Genomic DNA, 6549 nt, shown 5'->3' with positions numbered 1-6549 from the left:
ATGTAATAGTTGACATAATTTAATCTGGAAATAGTTTTTTTTTTTTTTCTCTCTCTCTTTTGGAACTTAATCTGAGTGTTATTGATATGTTTCCTTTGAGACTAATTTTTTTAAAGACTTTTTTTAATAGTGGTTTTGTGTTTACAACAAAATTGAGGGGAGGGTACAGAGATTCCCATGTACCTTTTGCCCCCCACAGTTGCATAGTCTTCCCCATTATTAATATCAGTCGCCAGAATGGCACTTTTTTTTTTTAACCATTGACACATTATAATCACCTAAAGTTTATAGTTCATATTATGGTTCACTCTAGGTGTTGTACATTCTGTTTGTTCAGACAAATGTGTAATGACATATATCCATCATTATAATATCACATGGAGTGTTCTCACTGCCCTAAAGATCCTCTGTGTTCCTCCTATTCATCCCTCCATTCCCTTTCCTCCTTGGCAGCCACCGATCTTTTTACCGTTTCCATAGTTATGCCTTTTCCAGAATGTCATATAGTTGGCATCATACAGTATGTAGCCTTTTCAGATTAGCTTCTTTCACTTAGTAACAACTTTAAGGTTCCTCTGTGTCATTTCATGACCTGATAATTCATTTTTTTTGAGCACTGAATAATATTCCATTGGCTGTATGCACTAATTTATCCATTCACTTACTGAAAGATATCTTGGTTGCTTCTAGCGTTGGCGATTATGAATAATTATAACTATCCATGTGTAGGTGTTTGTATGGACCTATGTTTTCAACTCCTTTGTGTAAATACCAAGGAGTGCAATTGCTGGCTTGTATGGTAAGAGTATGTTTAGTTTTCTAAGAAACTGCCTAACTCTCTGCCAAAGTGGTGGTATCATTTCGCATTTCCTCCAGCAAATGTTATTAGTGTTCTTACATTTTCTTTAAGGTTCCTTTTAAGCTTTAAAATTCTGTGATTTAATTTCTTTCCTTATCCTTGAAACATGGCTTCTTTTAAAATATTTGCTCTGTGTATTATTTTTTCTAAAAAAAGATGTATTTTTACTGAAGAATATCCAAAGAGTACATGAAAGTATAAAGAAAAAAAATTACTGAGGTATTTTTTCCTTTTTATATAGTTGTATCTGTTATGATATGTATATATATATATTCTTTTTAAAATGATGAAATATTTCAAGTATGAAGAAAAGTATAGTAATCTTCAGAACACGTATATATGTCCAACTCATCTTTGTCAGATCTTTACATTTTTTTGCTATTAGCTTCAGGTCTTTCATTTTATTTTATTTTTAAAGAAATAAACGTTACAGATACAATTCAAGCTCCCTCCCTGTGTTACTCCTTACAAATTTTTCTTTCCTTCCCTCTTTTCTCTCCTTGCCCCTTTCCTGCTTCTTTCTTGCCTTCTTGCCCAGAGGTTATCATCTCTGTGATGTATATAGCATATGCAATATATATATATTTATATATATACACATATGTAGTATTTGTAACCTTTACATAAGTGGAATCGTAGTGTACATATCCTGCTGCAGCTGCTTTGTTTGATCTTAGTTTTCTAGATATTGTCAAGTGGTCCATGTGACTTGTATCTCTTATTTATTTTTAATATTGTATGACCCTGCCTCAATTTCTTTATCCATTCCCTTGTTGACTGATGTTTAGATTGTTTCCATTTTTTTGCTCTTACTGACCCTGTGGCTGTGAACCCTTTGTTAAAGGTGTACTTGTTGCTTGTCTCTCCTTTGGGAGAGTTTTTCTCCAGGATAGTGATACACAAAACCTCTGAGGACTGGGGAATTAACTTCTTGTAAATAGGGAACTTGCAGCAGAATGTAAATCAACTATCATTGTTAACTATTTAGTGTTTCTTATCCTATTGAGACTTTCACAGTGAAGGAAGGAGTGTTCCTTATCTCTTTGCTGACTGGTAATTGGTTACGTTGCAGTAAAACAGCTCTAGAGTTTGTTATCCTGGCTTAGAATTGTCAGACAAAGGGTATGTGCCTCCGCAACTTGACTAGAGGTGACTTCATTGAGATTTGTTCTTCAGAGATTATATCAGGTATATCCATCAGCAGTGAGGTACTTGGTTTCCACACTGCCAACCCTTGGTACTATTAGATTTGAAAAGTTTTTTTTTTTAATGTAAAGGGTGTGAAACTGTATCTTATTATTGTGTTAAGTTTGTATTTTCCTGATCAGTCCGAATGAACATCTTTTTATGTGTTGTTTAAGATATGGGTCTCCTCTCTGAAGTGACTGCTTATATATGGACGCTATTATCCTTTTCATTGAAAATTTTGGATTAATTTGATTTTTCTTGATTTGCAGGAATTTTTAAAGTATTCTTTTCATTTTTTTCACTTAAAAACATTATAGCTCTTATAGCTTATTTTATTTTAAGATGTTTTATGATAGTTAAAAATCTTATCCTATTTGTTTTATGCTTGAGTTTTAATTTTTTCTTACCATTTTTTAAAATTTACATATTTTTTTTTTTTGTTGTTGTTGTTTAAATTCCTACAGCACTTGGTCTTCCTAGGTGGTCTCCCATCCAAGTACTAACCAGGCCCAACCCTGCTTAGCTTCCAAGATCAGAGGAGATCGAGCACTTTCAAGGTGGCATGGCCGTAGACTCATTTTTCTTTTAAAAGCTTTAAAAATCTTGTTTTTTTTTTTCACGTAGGTCATTAACGGCAAGGAATTTTTATTTTTTTTTCTGTTTCAGCAAACAAATATTTTCCAGTTATCGTTGATGAGTCGATTTTTTCTTTCCTCAGTTCTTCTGACTCTATACTCAGTTTTCTTCCTAGTTTTGCCTGTCATTTCCTTTTTTTGGACTTCTCTTCCTCTGTCCTCAAATGTCGTCTTGAGCATTCCATCTCAAGCCTTCTGTTATTTTCTTTCAGTGTGCAATTATTATACACATGTGTGGTAAACCTGCACAACATCCTTGCCTTTTCCTTCTTGATAATATCCATGACCACCAAGCTCTGACACATAGGGGAGTTTCAATAAATACTTGAATGGGTGCGTGAGTGAATGAGTGAATGATCTAGATAGCAGAGTTAGTGCTTCACAGTGAAAGTAGGTACTGAATCTTGAAGGAGAACATTTAGATGAGCAGGGAAGAAGGGTAAACTGCAATTTGACATATTTGTTAGCCTCTTATTCATAGTAGCGAGCTTTCTTTATTTTTTATTTTTTTACTTTTACTAGCATTTATTTCATGCTGAATTTACTCCCCTGCTGTAAGTTTTTGTGTCTTCAGTTTCTTCTGGGACATCTTTTTCTTTTGTACAACCTCTTCTGGTTTGAGAACAGTCTGCTCTTTCCCGGTAAGGACCATCTCTCTGTGGCAAGGAGAGCTCATGCAGGGGTTAATCCACCCACGGGCCTGTAAGTTCTGCACCCGCATCTCAGGAGCTTTGTTCATCTGGATGTGCCCAATGACCAGAGAGTCTCCATCTAAACCCTCAAGTTCAGCATTACTCTTTGCATTTTTAAGCACGTGCAGCAAAAATTCAGCACCCTTTTTGGCACTGACCCTGTGTCCAGCCCCCTGGTTGTCCTGGGCACACCTGCCAACTCCATCATGGTTACAACCATGGGTTATACCCATCGCTTCTGTAAAATGACATCCTTCAGCTACTTTGTGGCTTTTCAGATATGCATACCCTTGATGGCCTGGGCAGTTTCACGAGTGTTCTTAAAGTGAACACAAAGATTCAAACCTCTTGACTTGCATGGTTTTGTGGGGTTTTCTGGGTCAAGTGAACAGCGAATCATTTTCAGAAATCACCTCAGGTTACTCTCTAATGTTGTTTTCTGAACTTTGAAGTTGTAAATTTTTCTGTTTTGTCATATATAACCACCTGAATGAGACAAATTCTTATGACCTTTTGGTGATTATCTCCAATGGGGCTGCCTGGAGTATATGTAGCGTAGTGCCCTATAGAAAGTAGGGTCATTGTTGTAGACATTTGCATGGTATAGGCAAGGATTTTTAGACTGAAGGTCAGAAGACCCCATTCTGTTTCTTGCTCTGCTGCCAATTCTGTGACCTTAGGTGAGTCCTTAAATCATTGTGTTTTATATGTTAAACAATCTTCAGCCCTCAGTCTAGTAAGAATCTTTGTACATGTTTCAAAATTTTTTTTTCTTGAATTGGGTGGTAGTTACGTAGGTGTTTATAATAATTCACTAAATTGTATATTTGTTTTATACGTTTTTCTAAATGTTTAATTTCACAATGAAAAAAGATTTTGAAAACCCTTAGATTAGGTTTCCTACATCCCTCCATGTGTCAAAAAAAAAAAAAAATTACAGCTGGATTAAAGATTTGAATGCAGAAAGCAAAATTATAAGGGCTAGAAGAAAACATGGATAAATATGTGTTAGGGGTCTCCAAGACCACCCCCAGGTTCAGTGATTCACTAGGAGGATTCACAGGACTCAGGATATATTTATACTCACAGCTAAAGTTTATTACAGCAAAAGGATACAAAGCAAAATTGGCAAAAGGAAAAGGCACATGAGACGAAGTCTGCAGGAAACCAGGTGCAAGCTTTCAAGAGGCCTCACCCGGTGGAGTCACCCTGGTTGTGCTTTGTTCCTCTAGCAGTGAATGTGACAGCACATGTGAAATGCTGTCTACCAGGGGTGCTCATTAGAGACTCAGTCCTGAGGGTTTTTATTTGGTGCCGCTCACACTGGCACCTTCTGCCAAACATGTACCAAAATTCCAGATTCCCAGAAGGAAAGCAGGTGTCCAGCATAAACCATACTGTTTGTGTAAACAGTTTAGGCACAGTGAGTCACTCTTCCCAGTTTTGGGAATGGTGGGAACCCTCCTGAAATCCAAGTTTCCAGATGCCAGCCAGGGCCAGCCTTGGCAAGCAATGACTTCTAAGGATAGCAGTCTCTCTTTTCTGCAGAATATAATATTTTTTTTTATTATCTTGGAGTGAAAAAGGCACTTTTAAGCGTGATTAGAAACTCAGAGCCATAAAAGGAAGGAATGGTTAATTTAAATTTAAAAAACTTAGATATGAAAAGAAAGTCATACAGAGTCACAAAGCATACCAGGAAAAAGCATTTGTACGTATGGGAGAAAACGGAGAGATTTTTCCAATACGTAAAAGCTTTTACAAGTCAGGGACTTAAAAGAATAATGAGTAATTTGCTGAAGAAGATATTTCAAATGATCAATAAATATTTGAAAAGATACTTTGCCTCAGTAATAAAATAGGTATGAAAAACAACAGTGTGACCTTTTTTCATTTCTCATATTCAGCTAATATTGATTACAATCTTTGTAAGATTGATTACTCACTGTAGGATTGGGTATAGGAAAATTGGTACTTATATAAACTGCTGGTAGTATAACTCAGCACACCCATTTTCAGGGTTTTTTTTCCCAAAATCGATTAAAACTTAATGATACACCTACCCTTTGACTCAGCAGTTCCATTTCTAGGGTTTTAGCTTACAGAAACCCATACAAGTGTACAGATACACATGGATAAAGCAGTTCTTTAGAATGTTTAGAGTACTATAAAATTGGTAGTAACACAAATAGAGGGTTAGTTAAATAAATTATCCTACTTCTGTAGACAGTTGCCATGTTACCATGATCAATTAGATCTTTATGTAGTGCAATGGATATTTAAGATTTTTTTAGATATGCAAGTATTTTTTAGTATAATTTAGTATTAAAACCTGACCTGAATGGAAATGAAGTTTTTTATAATTTTTAATGATCCCACTTAGTGTGAGTGTTCATATGTTTTATTGAAGAAATATGAATGTGTTTGATTATAGGTACTGTCCAAGAATCTATGGGGCGGATAGGGTTTTAGATAAAGGATTTGTGTTAACTAAAAAAAAAATAAAACCATAAAATAGTATGTGTCATATTCCAATTTTTAGGTTAAAATAATATTAGTGTGTGAATAGGAAAAAATAATAGTTTAGAATATAGTCCCTGTATTTAAATTATTATTTGAGGATATGGCAGTGTCTTTGGTTTTCTCATAAGTGAAATTAATTCAACATGAATTTGAATAAGATAAATAACATAATTGCGGAGAGGATGGCCCTTGCTCTTGATGCTGAAGTACTGTTTGTTATATCTCAGACGTTTGTGTGATGACTCGGAGAATCTCAGTTTCTACAACTAAAAACTGAGTCTTTGTGGAAGGCGAACTTGAGTTTTAGAGTCCTTTTGCATTTTAAGAACTTCTGGTTACATTTCTTCTTTCACATGTTTCAGGAAGCTGTCTCAGCTCTTAGAGTGCTTAATCTGCTCAATATGTATATCAACTCTCTTGTCAAGAGTCTTGCCCTTGTTTGTTTATAACAATGCCAACTGCACTCTGGGGAACGTTGTAGACTCTTCCAGTTTTGCCGTGGTGACATTGGTGGGGCATCTTTTTGAACAGCGCTCATTCCTTGGATGTCTACAGTATCACCTTTCTTATAGGTTCATATGTATGTGGCCAAAGGAACAACTCTGTTTTCTAGAAGTCGTAGAGAACATATAGCAGCTGCCTCCCCTTTCCC

The 6549-nt window shown here is 35.6% G+C and overlaps 1 protein-coding gene and 1 pseudogene across 2 annotated transcripts in view; one reads left to right on the top strand and one right to left on the bottom strand.

The window, feature by feature from the left end:
• ECPAS (Ecm29 proteasome adaptor and scaffold) overlaps positions 1-6549 on the top strand; it is a 79214-nt gene that overhangs the window by 5365 nt on the left and 67300 nt on the right. The gene's annotated exons all lie outside the window — the stretch shown is intronic.
• LOC112473142 lies at positions 2503-2621 on the bottom strand (annotated as a pseudogene).

The sequence above is a fragment of the Pteropus alecto genome, unplaced genomic scaffold (assembly GCF_000325575.1).
Source record: "Pteropus alecto unplaced genomic scaffold, ASM32557v1 scaffold111, whole genome shotgun sequence".
NCBI classification, from domain to species: domain Eukaryota; kingdom Metazoa; phylum Chordata; class Mammalia; order Chiroptera; family Pteropodidae; genus Pteropus; species Pteropus alecto.
The sequence above is the reverse complement of the archived record's forward strand: the minus strand, read 5'-3'. Positions and strand labels throughout refer to the sequence as shown.